The 14,174-nt window shown below is 42.9% G+C and overlaps 1 pseudogene; it reads right to left on the bottom strand.

The window, feature by feature from the left end:
* Positions 1–10,837: 10,837 nt before the first annotated feature.
* On the bottom strand, positions 10,838–11,399 carry LOC127237622 (glyceraldehyde-3-phosphate dehydrogenase-like; annotated as a pseudogene).
* Between the last annotated feature and the right edge of the window lie 2,775 nt (positions 11,400–14,174).

The following is a 14,174-nucleotide window of genomic DNA, read 5'->3' as shown; positions in this document are numbered from 1 at the left end:
GTAAAGCCAGAGAACCATTCTTCATTACATGCTGGGCCTGTTGATGGAGAAATGAAAATGTCTTTGGTAGGTATTTCTTTGTGGACATTGTGTCCTGAAAGCTGAGTGCCTTTCTTTCAAAAATCTTTGCCTGGTGTGTGGTTAGCTTTTGAGTAGTGGATTTGCCTTTGAGAGTAGCAAGTACAGTAATCCATATTATTGCTGTTATTCTCTGCTCTTGGGTGAGAGAGGACCCCATACATTCTCAGTGCCTTGTGGAGGACTCTATTCCTGTGACTCTTGCCATTTCTGGCTGGTCTGAGAGTGAGGTGGGGCCAGCAGGGCTCAGTAAATCCCACATGAAATGTGCTGATAATTAAATCCCTCTGCTAATTACATCATGCATTAGCAGGCTCAGCCTGATACATTACTCATGATCACTGTCTTGGACAAAACAAAATGGGTCCACCAGGGACCAGCCTCGGGGCAGATGCTGATCTAGAAGGAGGCAGTCAAATTCTGTTTATGTAACATGATCCAGCCACATTGAGAGACAGGCTCACTTCAGCCTCCCCAGTGAGCATCAGGTTCACAGAGGTAATGATGCCCAACCTTTGCCACCTGCCAGGCCAGGTATCCTTGCCAGACTAACAGTAGGTACAGCAAAGGTCAAATGGTTAGTCACTAGCATATTTCAAAGACATTTTTTTATGTTGCTCCTTGTAAGAGATAGCACAGTTTTCTATGGAGAAGGATCTGAAATATTCTTTAAAAAGTGGCAATTTAATGAGTATCCTGAAAGAGCAATGGGTAAATGATGGTGTTACTGTGATCTTGCAATATAAGCATTCTGACGTCAAAATTCTCTCTCTCTCTCTCTCTCTCTCTCTCTCTCTCTCTCTCTCTCTCTCTCTCTCTCTCTCACACACACACACACACACACACACACACATACACCCTCAAGTTTGCCCATGCATTTAATCCAAGAAGTGAAAGCTTTTCCTTAAAACAGGCAATAGAAACCACAACACTTTCAGGCTTTGCCTTAAACAGTAAAACTGTGAAAAAGGAGAGGAGAGATCCAAACAATTCAAACGTGTCTGAAGCATACTTTGAAACTGAAGAAAACAGGAAATTGTTACCCAACATCTATATCATAAAGCAGTAAAAAAAATCAAAACTGTTGAAAAGTCAAGTTTATCTTGGGGTTACAAACCTTTGATTGAGAGCATACCTAGTGAAATTATGCATATTATTCTTTCATTTCATTTCTTTCATTTTTCATCTTTACCACCATGTTTTATTTCTTTGTTTTGTGTATATGTGGGTGATGAATGCCTGGTGATTTATGCGTGGTCAGAGGACAATGAACCACTGGGGGAATTAGTTCTCTCCTTCTACCTTGTGTGTGAGTCCTGAAAAATCTAACTTGGGTCATCAGGCCATGAACAAGTTGGCCTTCGCCAACTGAGTCATCTCACCATAGTTTCCATATTCTAACCCTTACCTGAATATCAGTCACTATTCAAGTGTCTATAAATTTCCATGACCCAGACAGTTACCCAACACAAGCAGCATCCAAGCAGCAAGGAGAGAGGTTAACTAGTTATGACCCAGCCTCTCTGAGCTAACAGGTTTTTACCTCAGTCTTTGAATTTTGAATTTATTTATAAATAGAACAATAGAGATATTTAAAGCTAACTTTAGTAGCAGTGACAGAGCCAGTGCCTGCAGGAACAGAAATCCCACATGTTTCAGCATGAGTGGCCAGGCCACTGCTGGAGATGCTGCAGAGTTGCAATTGCTGGCTGATATAATGGTCAACACTTCACAGCAGCCCCTCCACTGTGGACCCTAAATCTCTAAGTGCTGTGTTAGGTCCCCTCTGATGCTGAAAAAGAGGAAGGGGATCATTTAGTGATGTCCCTAGTTTAGACCCTGAGCCTTTCCTTGGCTTGTGAGTTAAGTCATGGAACATCACCAGCTGTGTCAAGGTGTTGAATGTTGTCAGCTGAGGCCCATGCCAGCTTTGGTTGTTGCCATTTGAATACTGCAGAAACATGCAGACAAGAATGCATTAGTCATGTTTCAATTGCTTAACACCATGACAGTCCCCTTTCTGCTACTGGAAAGTGTATGGTGGCTTCCATGTTTCATGGCCTTACTGCCTGAGCAGAAACCTTGTTACGGATTCTAGCTCTTTCCCATCTGTATCAGACCCTCGTTTCAGAAGAAAGTATAACAGGAACAGCTCTTTCCATACCTGAGTATGTAATGGATGTTCTCTTATCCACTGATGCCCTTCCACTCAGCCCTTCTCCAGCCTTGCTAAAGGCCTCTTTGCTGGCCTTGGGCCACATTCTCACTTCAGTCTAGATGCACGGTTTTATTGGCAGCCTCAGCTCTAACCCAAGGGCAGTGGTTCAGCCTACAGACCTTGTTATTCTGAATGTGTGGGATCTTCCAACTGTTTTGTTTATTGTTGTAGTCTTAGCAGCCAAGGCAGAGTCAATGACTAATACAGGAGCCTTACATGAACACAGGGTAGAAGCTGGATGTGAAAGAACATAGGAACTGACTGGACCCCCATCAGCCTCTTACACAGTGATCCATTGGGGTTGCCAGGCTCCATCCAGCACCATCCTTGACCCTAATTAGACTACAAAGCTGCATTTAAGTCTGGAGTCACAAACATTGACAATGCCTTGTAGTATCAGCCCTGTGTCAGTTCTAACTAGACACTTAACAAACAGAACAACACTCCTGCCTGTGCCAGCTGCCTCCTGGTCGAGGACAATAGCAAAGGTGCTATGTGTGAAGCACCTGCCTTGCCTTGCTCTCACCAGAAACATCCTACTGGCTCTACCTAGGAGGGGCCTCCCTTCTTTCTACAGGAATACCAGGGCACCCCAATTGCTCTCCAACAGTATGTATGTGACACACCCTGCATCATGCATTAGCTTGAAGTGATGCTAATTCATGTCCTGTTATAACTTTTAAAACCTCTCCAAAGTATTTTCATGCCTAGACAGAGAAGACAAGACAGGGAACCTGTCCTGTTACCACATCCCTTGGTTAGCTTCAGGACTAGGGCAAAGGTCCACAGTCTTCTTTGAGTGTTAACTGTGCTTGAAGTCTGGTGGCTAACCTCCTGGATGACACCTGTGTGGAGGGAACAACAAGCAGCGAGCCTGTGAATCAGGAGATATCCAGGGAGCCTGTCACCGCCCTCACCACTGGTTGGGCTGCCATTGAGAAACTCCTACCTCTGAAATAAACTCTAATGTACCATCCTCCCCAGGAAACTCAAAGTGTTCAGTCCTGAGACTATGGCTGCTGCCATCTTCAGGGAGAGGCAGGCTGGTGAGAGCACATTTTTTACCCATCTGGTGTCTAGCACCATTACTGAGTGAATTAATGGGGGAGACCGATGAGTTGTACAAATGACTGTCAGTGTTTTTAGTATGACAAGAAGGCATATGGGCAAGGACACATAGAATATTCCTGTACTCATTCAGATGGGTGGGGCGGGAGCCAATGGTAACCCCACTCCAGAAATCACTAGCCATGTACAGCAAGGTAGCATTTCACATCGAAGACAAACTACTGCAGTCGTAAGCTTCAGGGTTTTACCATATTTGAGAAAAGCAGTATTGCACAAAACATAGCTTTTGGAACTGGACCCACATCCTTTCCCTGTAGTTTGGAATATGGTATGCTTGCATTGAGCACTCAAACCCAAGGCTGTACACCTCCTGAGAGAGAAGGGCCTTCTCTGCCTCCCACATCTGCACATGGAATTTCACTGGGCAGTTCCGCATGTTCTCAGAGGCACGTATTGCCAGATTAAATGTCAGTTCTCAGGACAAGTCACCATTCAGCCTCAGACTATCTTCTGGAATAGTTACCCCCATATTTCCTATAACAATTACCTCTTCCATATGAATTGAAGTCTTGCCTGCCATTGACTTGGTAAACGGATGGACCCTCCAAGCACTTGCTGCTCTGTGGCTCCCAGAAAGCAGGGGTCCAGAGTCAGACAAGGAAGAGGAAGAGGCAGGGTGCTCAGGTCTTGAGAACTCTGCCCTTAAGAATGGGTGACCTAACCAAGAGTCTGTTTATCTTTTTTCTTAATATGAACAAATAGAAGCTACCATCTGCAGAGACCAAATCTACTATTGCCTTCCTTTTGGACTTTGGAGCATTCAGAACTCAGAGCATTTTATCTCTTGTTGGTGCTTTAACTGGCTGAAGGTCTTAGCTACCCCAAATGACTATGGCAGCCTCTGTTACTTTTTCCCACAGTAGCAGGGTGCCATGGTGAGTCGCTGCTGAGTATGATCATGTCTGTCTTGGATTTACCTGATAGCCATGCTGCTTTCCCTCTCATTCCACTGTGATTTCCATATTTAAAAGTTTCTTGTATCTAAAATAAAGCTACAATAGTTCTATGTATTTTAACATACTTTGTTACTTTATTAAGATACAAACACACTCTGAAACTCACTAGCAACAACACCAGGCACTGCTGTTGTGGTAGGGTTTAACACATCCGAAATCTGTTTCCGCATTAAGTCAGTGCATGCTGAAGTCCCTTGACTTGCTGTTCTTAAGACATATGCTGCTTTGCTCCTGTCTCTCTGATAGCCACTTGGACTTGATTGTGGTTATGGATCTAAAACTCCATTTTCTGAAGTGTGCCCAGTAGTGCTACAGTGGCCACACTAAGTTCACAATTGGTGGAATTATTTTAAGAGGCTAATAGGCACTCAGTTTCTATCTTATGCTTTCCTAATACTTACTTTGTTGACATTTGTCACTTTCAGTTTTTTTCTACAATGATGTATCTTTTAGGACAGAGTTTATGGAATTGCCTTGGTGAAAAGCAAGTGTCTGTGGAAATCATCTTGCTCTGTGAAATGATTTCAAGGTTTGAGAAGCTGTGCAGTTTCCCAAGTAATACTTACACAATTGATGAGTAACCATGGTTATTTAATGTGTACTCCCCCCACCAAAGAACATAGTAAATTGAAGGAAAAGACACAGACAAATAATTATAAGGGTTAAATACCTGAATATGAGATGGAGAGATGACTCAGTGGTTAGGAGCACCTGCTGTTTTCCCAGAGGATCCAGATTTGGTTCCCAAGACCCACATGGAAGTTCACAACTATCTGTAACTCCAGATCAGATGGAACCCAACACTCTGTTTTGGCCTCCTTGAGAGTACACAAACATACATACAGGGAAAATATTCATGCAATAAATAAGGTTAATAAAACTTTTTTATATCCCTGAATACACACAATTGCCTTATAATTCTCCAGCCTGCATTACTGAGTTGCTAAACTTTCAAGAATTTAGAAAATTAGGAAAACTTGGACAAGAAACAATGGGGTTTGGTAAAGGTTGGTCCTAAGAAAGTTTATGCACAGAAAACCACCTCATCTTTCTCACATAGAAATAGGTTGCTTATCCTGTGGGCAGAGCTCTGAGGTTCAACAGAATTCATCTTTAGCCTACACAGTCCACTGAGAAGACATGTGGCTTATTCCCAAATGCTTCAGTTCAATGACTAGAATTTACTGGATGTGTCTATAATTTCCTTCATGTTTGAAGGTACCTTTAGCCTGCTTAGTCCTTAATCAATGTAGCATTCTTTTGCTCACACATTTAGTTACAAAGATAAAACATCACTGAATGGAGACTTGCTCAAGTGCCCCACATATCTGTTGCTAGCTAATAACCAACATTTTGTTTGAAGGACACAGGCAGCTCTGGTTATGGACAGAGATGAATACTATATGAACATAGAATGAAGACATGACTTTGGCAAAATATACATGATTAGGAAACATAAATATGTTTTAAGGAACCAATTTCAGGGCTTCTTAGTCTGTGGAAGGTTAGTACAGAATGAAGCAACTCAGGTTAGGTTTTTCTCACTGAAGCCATTCTGTGTGTTGGGTCTCCTGAGTGTTGGGGTCCACAGGAAGGAAGGCTCTTATGGCTCCCAGCACCTCCCACTGTGAACAAATCAGGTCTGAGAGACTTTCTCAGCAAAGGGGAGGTGCAGCACACAGGCAACACACCCAGCAGGATGTTGCCATCTGGAAAGGTTTCAGAGTCTAAATGCTTCCCCATATGTGCTTGTTGGTTTGCAAGGTCACCATAGCCTCTACATGTGTGAGACTGAAGAGAAGATGAAGGAAGGCTGGGAGCATTCCATCATGCCCTGGAGACAGAGCTGTACTTTGGACTTCATTTTCAAACAAACAAACAAAAATGTAAAGACTATGGGTTCAATCGATCCTGGGTGTGAAAGCCAGCTCACAGACAACAGGTGGCTAGCTGACTTGACCATATCACCATGAAGTACAGCGAGCCTTTGGATCCCACATCATAAGACTTTGAGGCACGTGGAAGGAAACCCCAAACATAAGCCTGTGCAGTCTGCCACTCTATACAGTCTGGGAACAGCTTCTCTTTCCAGACCAGCCAGTACATGCACAGTGCTCAGGGTGAAGCCTAAATGGATTCACCGTGCTATAAAGTGAGAAGAGAGGTGTGCCATACTCTCAAAGTATGTGCACAATTTAGGGAACCAGAAACTGAGTTTAAGTGTGCATATTTGTCTGTCTTTCCCTTCCAAGTATATTTCTCCTCAGCACTCCCCAGGCAGAATCCAACCCAGTTTTCCCTTCATTCACATTTGTAGTTCCCTTCCTTGGGGATGTGAAGGCCAACCTCCATTTCTTTATTTCATTATGTGTGTAGCCAGCATCCTTCCTTCCAGGCATGCCATCCCCTCCTTGAAATCCTTGTTGAGTGGCCAAAGGTCTGTGGCTACTCCTGCAGTATGCAGGCTCCTCCACCCCAAACCTAATGTCTAGCTGTCTTTCCACAACATCTGAGAAACCCTCTTTTTCTGTATGGGTCAGCCTTGATTCCCACTCTATGCCTCACACCAGGCTACCCTCCAGAGTGAACGTCTTCCCTCCCTTCTGCCAGCAACTTCTTCCAGCACCCAGATTAATCTATAGAGAAAAGAGGAAAGATAGGGGTGGAAATGGAAGTGGAGAGAAGAAAAGGGCAAGAAGGAGCAGAGAGGGAAGGGAGGAGAAGGGCAGTCAGAGGGGCAGGCAGAGGGGAAGGCAGAGGGGAAGGCAGAGGGGAGGGAGGCAGAGGGAAGCACAGGGGAGGGAGGCCTTCTTTATAAGCAACTGTCTTAGTCTCTTGAACTGTTGGGAACTTCTGTGCATACATTCCAAAAGGTTTACCTAATACTCACAAAAGATATTAGGTCATTGTCAGAGGTGGTCAATAAAGGGTTTACAAGGAGGTTAGAAATGGCCCATGATAACTGGGTTCTGGACCGGCTATACTCCAGCCTATCCAGGTCACTGTGGTTCTAACCAAATGCAGCTCCTTTCCAGAAATTCACATGTGCACCTATGGCTGTGTATCACCCATGGACCAGACTTCCCTTCAGGAGTTGGAGCTCTTCTCTATGAACATCTGCAGTGGTGCTTATCATTCTCAGCCACACACTGACTGAGTTCTCCTTTTGTGTTATTTGTTTATTTGCTATTAGTTTCTTTGTGTAGTGGTTGGCATTTTTCATTTCTTTGCATATTTTGCTAGTGGTTCATGGTAGCATTGTGATATTTTTCTGTCTACAACTTGTAACCTGTCAGTTAACTTCACTTTAGTTACTGACTTTAATAGTTAATTTGTGCTCTCATTCCCTGAGATGATGGGCAATGAACTGGGCCACTCTGACTTGACTGGATTTAGGAATATTTCAGTTTCCCTTGTTGAGCTAGTTTTGCTAAGTTGAATGTTGCTGGAGTTTCTTTCTCACCATGTCCCTCTACCCTTGAGCCCCAAATAAGCACACAAAGACTTGTATTAATTATAAAACAGTTGGTTGATGGCTAGAGGTTTTTACTGGCTAGCTCTCTCTTAATTATTAACCCATACCTACTAATCTATGTATTTCTACATGACCTTATCTTTCCAGAGAACACTGGGCATGTCCTATCTTCCCAGTCTTTACATGGTGTCTCCTCAAGGTCTCCCTCTGCTTACCTTTCCCAGAATTCTACTCTTCTCCTAGTCCCACCTACCTATTCTGCTTCTATTAGTCAAACAGTGTTTTATTCACCAACAAATAAGAGAAACATATATGCAGAAGAGCAGCCCCATCAATTGAATTTTCAAAGACATAAGATATAATTGACATAAGATAGGCTAAAAATTATGGTTTTTAATTTTGATTTGAAATATCTGGTGCATTATGTCCAATAGTTGCCATTTGTGGTGAAAGTTTTCAGTAAATTTCACTGGGACAACTGTGTGCTTAAAAGTGAATTTAGACTCTGATTTCAAACTACATATGATCTCGGTAATTCTTCATAGATAAAAGATTGAAGATTGGTGGTAGAAAAAAGTAAGGCTTTAAATAAAAGTAAAATGATAATGAATTACTAAGTGTTAAAGAAGGTAGTATGAAAAGAATTAATAAAAGTTAGCTCTTTAAAGGAATGTAGAGGGAAATTGAAGAGACAGTTACAAAAATGGGAAAAGCCTTGACAAAAAATCACAGAAGTGACAAGCTAACATCCAGTCCATAAAAAAATAAACTTAGAATATATCAATTTTTAACAAATAGAAGAAATGGATAAAAATAACAAATGAAATAAAAATTATTTGGCTGTGTTTTAAGTGTTATGAGAGGTAAACACTCTCTTATGGCTATAGGAATCCATAGCAAGTTCAGGAAGAACCTTCCAGGGGACATTTAAATCTGAGGAGGTGACCTCCTTGCTGCTGGAACAGTGACATGCCTGGTGAATGGCACTGGTTACCACGACCATTGTCTAGTGAAACTCAAGTATATGTGTTTCTGGGAGCAGCATAGCCCCACCCAGGAACTCCCCCAGCTCTGTCCTTTCTTATGAACTATGGTAGCATCTGAAATGCTCTAAAGAGTGTTCTTGAGAGGAAGGTACTTGGGTTTAGAAAGCACTCATTATGGAATGGATGTAGAGCTGTTCCATAGTAGTATCCACTTTACACAGCAAAGTTAATCCACCACAACACAAATGCTCTTGGAAGTGAGCTCTTCAGGAACAAAGGAGGTCTCAGAACCACTGGTCTAGGGAGTGGTCAGACTGTGCTATGTGTCAGAACGGGATGTTTCTGTCCTGATTTACCCAAGTGGACCACACAGTCACATGTGCCTGGTTGGCTCATGTTTCTGCCTCATCCTCTCATGCTCAAGCCCTCATTATTTCCTCTGTTCCAGAGGTCCTCCTCCCCACCCCTGCCATGTTGTAATAGGTGATCCTGTGAATTTGACATAATCTGGAGTTATACAGAAAGACGGATGTCCTTGAGGGGTTTCTCAGACTGGGTTAGGGTTAGGCAAAATGGGAAAGTCTATACCACTGTGGGTGGTACCACATGATGACAGGAAGTGAGCTGAGTACCAGCATCCATCTCTCTCTGCTTCCTAGATGCAAATGCGAAGTGACCAGCTGCCTCATGCTCCTCCTCCCACCCCATGTTTTCCTCACCATGATGGACGGCCTCCTGAAAATGTGTCAGGTATTATGTCAAAAAAAAAAAAAAAAAAAAAAAAACCACCTACCATGGGTTGCACTTGGCTTTGCTTCAGGTTGGTTAGTGACCCTCACCCAGCACGTTTGTCTTATCTTGAGTAGGGCATTTTTTTAAGGGGTGGCTCCCCGGAGACCCCCCAGCCTTCTTTACTGGCTTTATTTCCTTTTAAGCATCGTCACTATTTGGTAGGTGATTCATTTTCCCTCTTGTGATTGTCCATCTGTTCCCACTAGTGTGTCTTCTAAATAATGTTTGTGAGTCGCTCTCTAGCTCCCTGTCATCATCATTTCTTTAGTACCTAGATGTGGGGGTCTTAGCCCAGCCACAGAAAGGGTCCCAGGAAAGATAAGTGTGCCTCTCACCCGTTCCCCAGCCTCCCAGAATCTCAGAGACAATCAGTCAAGCAGGAACTCATTTATTGTCCCATAGCAGGCATCTTTTAAAGGAAAAAAATGTCATGGGTGGGGGAGGAAGACAGCCAATGGTTTTAAGGGTCAGCCTATCATGACACTAGCTACCCTTATGCTTTACCTAGTGATCACAAGTTATTTATTCAGTGACCTCATCCTGTTCAATCTAAGCAACCAATCACCTTTTTTTGGTAAACAACTCAGGACTTGCCCTATTGACTTTCCCTTAGGACCATCTTTGACTGGATCATGTGCCCTACACCCAACAAGCTTGGTGTTATATAAAGACTGATTGCATGATAAAACAACCAGGAAGTCCATGCTCTAATCCCAGGAAGGTGATTACTGCTAGGGTTAGGAATATATATGCATTACATTTTTGTTTTTTTAATGAGTAATTTGGTGTTCCAATTTCAAAAAATATTAATTAAAATATTTTTTAAAATATTAACAATATTTTAATCTTGGATGCATATAGGTTTCTATTATTATTTCATTTCTTTCTCTACTTTTAATATATTTTATAATTTTTAGCATAGAGAGAAAATAAGTGTTGGTGCATAGCATACTAGGTTGCATATTTATAAGACATTGTATAAAATGCATAGTATTTCCTTCTTTTAATTAGTGCGGTGAACTTTATTGATGGTATTTAAGAAACTAGGGCTCCCTAAGCCCCTCCTTATTCTGGGTATCTGGGATGGAAACTGTAAGGGAGATGATCAGTGTCAGGGGTTGAATTGGATAGGGACTGCTTAGCAGCCAGGGCCTCTCTCTTGCTCATGTCCTTGCTGGGGGGTGGATGGTCCAGGGTAGGCTTCTTACTCCTTGGAGGCCATGTAGGGCATGAGGTCCACCACCCTGTTGCTGTAGCCAAATTCATGAGCTTTACGAAGTTGTCATTGATAACAATGCCAGCCCCAGTGTCAAAGGTAGAAGAGTAGGAGTCACTGTTGAAGTGACAGGAGACAACCTGGTCCTCGGTGTGGCTCAGGATGCTCTTCAGTGGGCACTTTGATGCCCCAGGATGCCCTTCAGTGGGCCCTTGGATGCCCCAGGATGCCTTTCAATGGGACCTCAGATACCCCAGGATGCCCTTCAGTGGTCCTCAGATGCCTGCTGCACCACTTTCTTGATGTCTTCATACGTGGCAGCTTTCTCCAGGCGACATGTCAGATCCACGACAAACACATTGGGGGTAGGAACACAGAAGACCATGCCAGTGAGATTCATGTTCAGATCTGGGATGACCTTGCCCACAGCATTGGCAGCACCAATGGATGCAGGGCTAATGTTCTGGACAGCCCCACGGCCATTATGCCTCAGCTCCAGAGGGGCCATCCACAGTATTCTGGTGGCAGTGATGGCATGAACTGTGGTCATGAGTCTTTCCACAATGCCAAAGTTGTCATGATGACCTTGGCCAGGGAGATATAATTTACTGGGGTTTTGTTGTTGTTGTTTTTCCCCTAGTAGTATTTGACCACGTTGGCGAGTCTTCACTGTATAAGCTAATTGTTACACAAAGCTGGAGAATAGAATCTATGCAACCAGAATTCTCAGGTGAGGTCAGCCATTACTCCTTTGTGCCCTCCTAATGGAACTCTGTATCTGTCTAACAAGTGGACTTCTACCTTAGCCTTTCAGAATGGAGAGGCCATAAAAACCGATCCATCAGTCACTGACCTCTGTGACGTGCTATGAGAGCAACTATGCAAAAATCTTACTGTGATACTAATTTTTTCAGTCTTTTGGTCCCAACTGGGCAGAAAATGCTTAGAGATAAGGATGTCCCAGTTTGAATGGATGATGGAGTCAAAGTGTCTCTTGCCTCAGAAGTTTTTTTATCACAGAAATAATTCAATTTGCAGGTGAAATCCTTCATTCTGTCTCTCACACACACCCCAATACAGACTTTTCTCAATAGCATCATTTTGAATGCTGGAATCACTGGCCTTAGGTCTCCCGAATGCAGCAAGCAGGATGTTTTTCATCTTACTCTGTCCTCTGTGGGTCTTATAGATGACTCTTACCAAGAGTCATGAAAGAGTTCTGTGACAGATGAGAGGACGTGAATGCAAACCTAGTTAGGATGACAAAGGAACCAGAAAACCAAAACAACTTTAGCTAGAAAAAAAATCAAACAAACAACAAAACAAACAAACAAAACAACAACAACAACAACAACAAAACAGAAACACCTTATTTCCCCATCCTCAAATATTTGGGGACAATATTAAATTTATCAGTTTTATTCCAGAAAGTAAAACTAATATCAACATTTGAAAATTAGAGGGAAGCCTAAAAGAACTGTCTAGCTGTTGGAAATATCCAAAGCTCCCTCCCCCCTCTCTCTCTCTTTCTCTCTCTCTCTCTCCCTGTCTCTCTCCCCACCTCTCTCTTTCTCTCTCTCTCTCTCTCTCTCTCTCTCTCTCTCTCTCTCTCTCTCGTGTGTGTGTGTGTGTGTGTGTGTGTGTGTGTGTGTGTGTGTGTGTGTTTGGAGATGAGGACATTTTGGCATTTCTAGCTGTACTGTGGTTTGCTCCTCTGTGTCGTATAAATCTGCTCTTTAAAGGATATTCTCCCCGTGGCACAGCCACTCTCCTTCATCTACTTTATCTCCCAAGACTCCCACTCCCACTTAAAATTCTTTAGTGCCCAGAGTTCAAGAGGGTGTCTGTGCATATGTGAATAATGGCATGCCTTGAATGCAGGTTGTTCAATGCCACTAATGGAGGCTGTGTCTTTTCTAGAGTCCTTTGGGCAGAGGCCACTGCTAGCCAGCTAGTGGTACTGCCCTCTGTCTATCAAAAATCCCTTTGGAAGGCTTCCCACTGCCATGGGCAATTTTGTTTTTAATGTTATTCCTTCACAAAATAGAACATGATAAATTGGTTCTGTCTAGTGTGTTTTCCTCAAATATCCCCACTTCCTGGTTCATTATCATGATTGTATGACAGACGTGAAAAGAATAGGAAGAGCTGAGTTAATGGAGTATGCACAAGCCACAGGGATTGCTACAGGAGAAAGGAGAGCCTTTGACAGCCTTGAGGGTATAGCACACCCAGGTGCCTCTGAGCTGAGACCCAAACCCCATAGCCATCCACACAGATTCAGGCATGAAGAAATGAGTCAGCTTAGTGCAAAAAGATAAAGGTATTTAATTTTCTTTTTATGATTCCCCAATAGCCCTTTCTAATAAGGATAGTGTTTGTTGTGAAAAAATCCAACTAATAGTCTCATAAAATAATTGTAAGCATTTTCAAATGAACTTAACAAATACTAAGTGAATTTTATTTCAGAGCAAAATTGTGCAATTCAATTTAGTAAACTCATCTCTTAATCATAGAATCTGATCACTTAAACACACAGTTTTACATAATGTATGTAGTGAAGTAAATTATATGGCCATTCTAACTTCATGGTTATAACTCATTCATGGGTGTTCAAAAGTACATATGCCAAGATTTGACCACAACAGAACACTGCATTGAGTTGAATAGGCTACTTGATAATGTCAGTGGTGCAAAATTTTCTGTGTGTTCCCTGTATAGCTAACAAAAATGCCATAACTGGCTTGGGCTATGGTGGTGCACACACCTTTAACCCCAGCCCTTGAGAGGCAGAGACAGGTGGGTCTCTGTGAGTTCAAGACCAGCCTGGTCTACAAATCAAATTCCAGAGAGCCAGAGCTATTGCAGAGAAACCCTGCTTGAAAAAGCAAAATAGACAAGAAAAACAAACAGATAGGATGACATAACTAGGCAAGGGCAGGTTACTTGCAGTTAGAATTGACTTCACATACAATTTTCCCTCTAATTTTCCTGACAGTGGAGAAAGAATGCTATCTGTGGTGTTTTCCAAACCTTGAGCAGGAGTCTCAAGGACTAACTGGATTTCTACAGCTTTGGTGAACCAGCCTTGAGTGCTGGCTTCCCACACCGTTTTCTTTGGTGTGGGAGAACAGGGGCTGTCTACTCACCAGCAGATGACCTTGCCTCTCACCTGTCTCCCACCTCCACCCAGAACTACTGCAGTGCAAACAAGCATGGTCTACCTGCCCTGACCATGTGACCCCAGATGCCCAGGCCTTTTGACAGGTTGGATGGAAGCTCCAGCTCACTCCTACTTGTGTATGTTTCTGGTGATAATATTTGC

Source organism: Phodopus roborovskii, unplaced genomic scaffold, assembly GCF_943737965.1.
Source record: "Phodopus roborovskii unplaced genomic scaffold, PHOROB, whole genome shotgun sequence".
NCBI lineage: Eukaryota > Metazoa > Chordata > Mammalia > Rodentia > Cricetidae > Phodopus > Phodopus roborovskii.
This window is presented reverse-complemented; position numbering and strand designations above follow the sequence as displayed.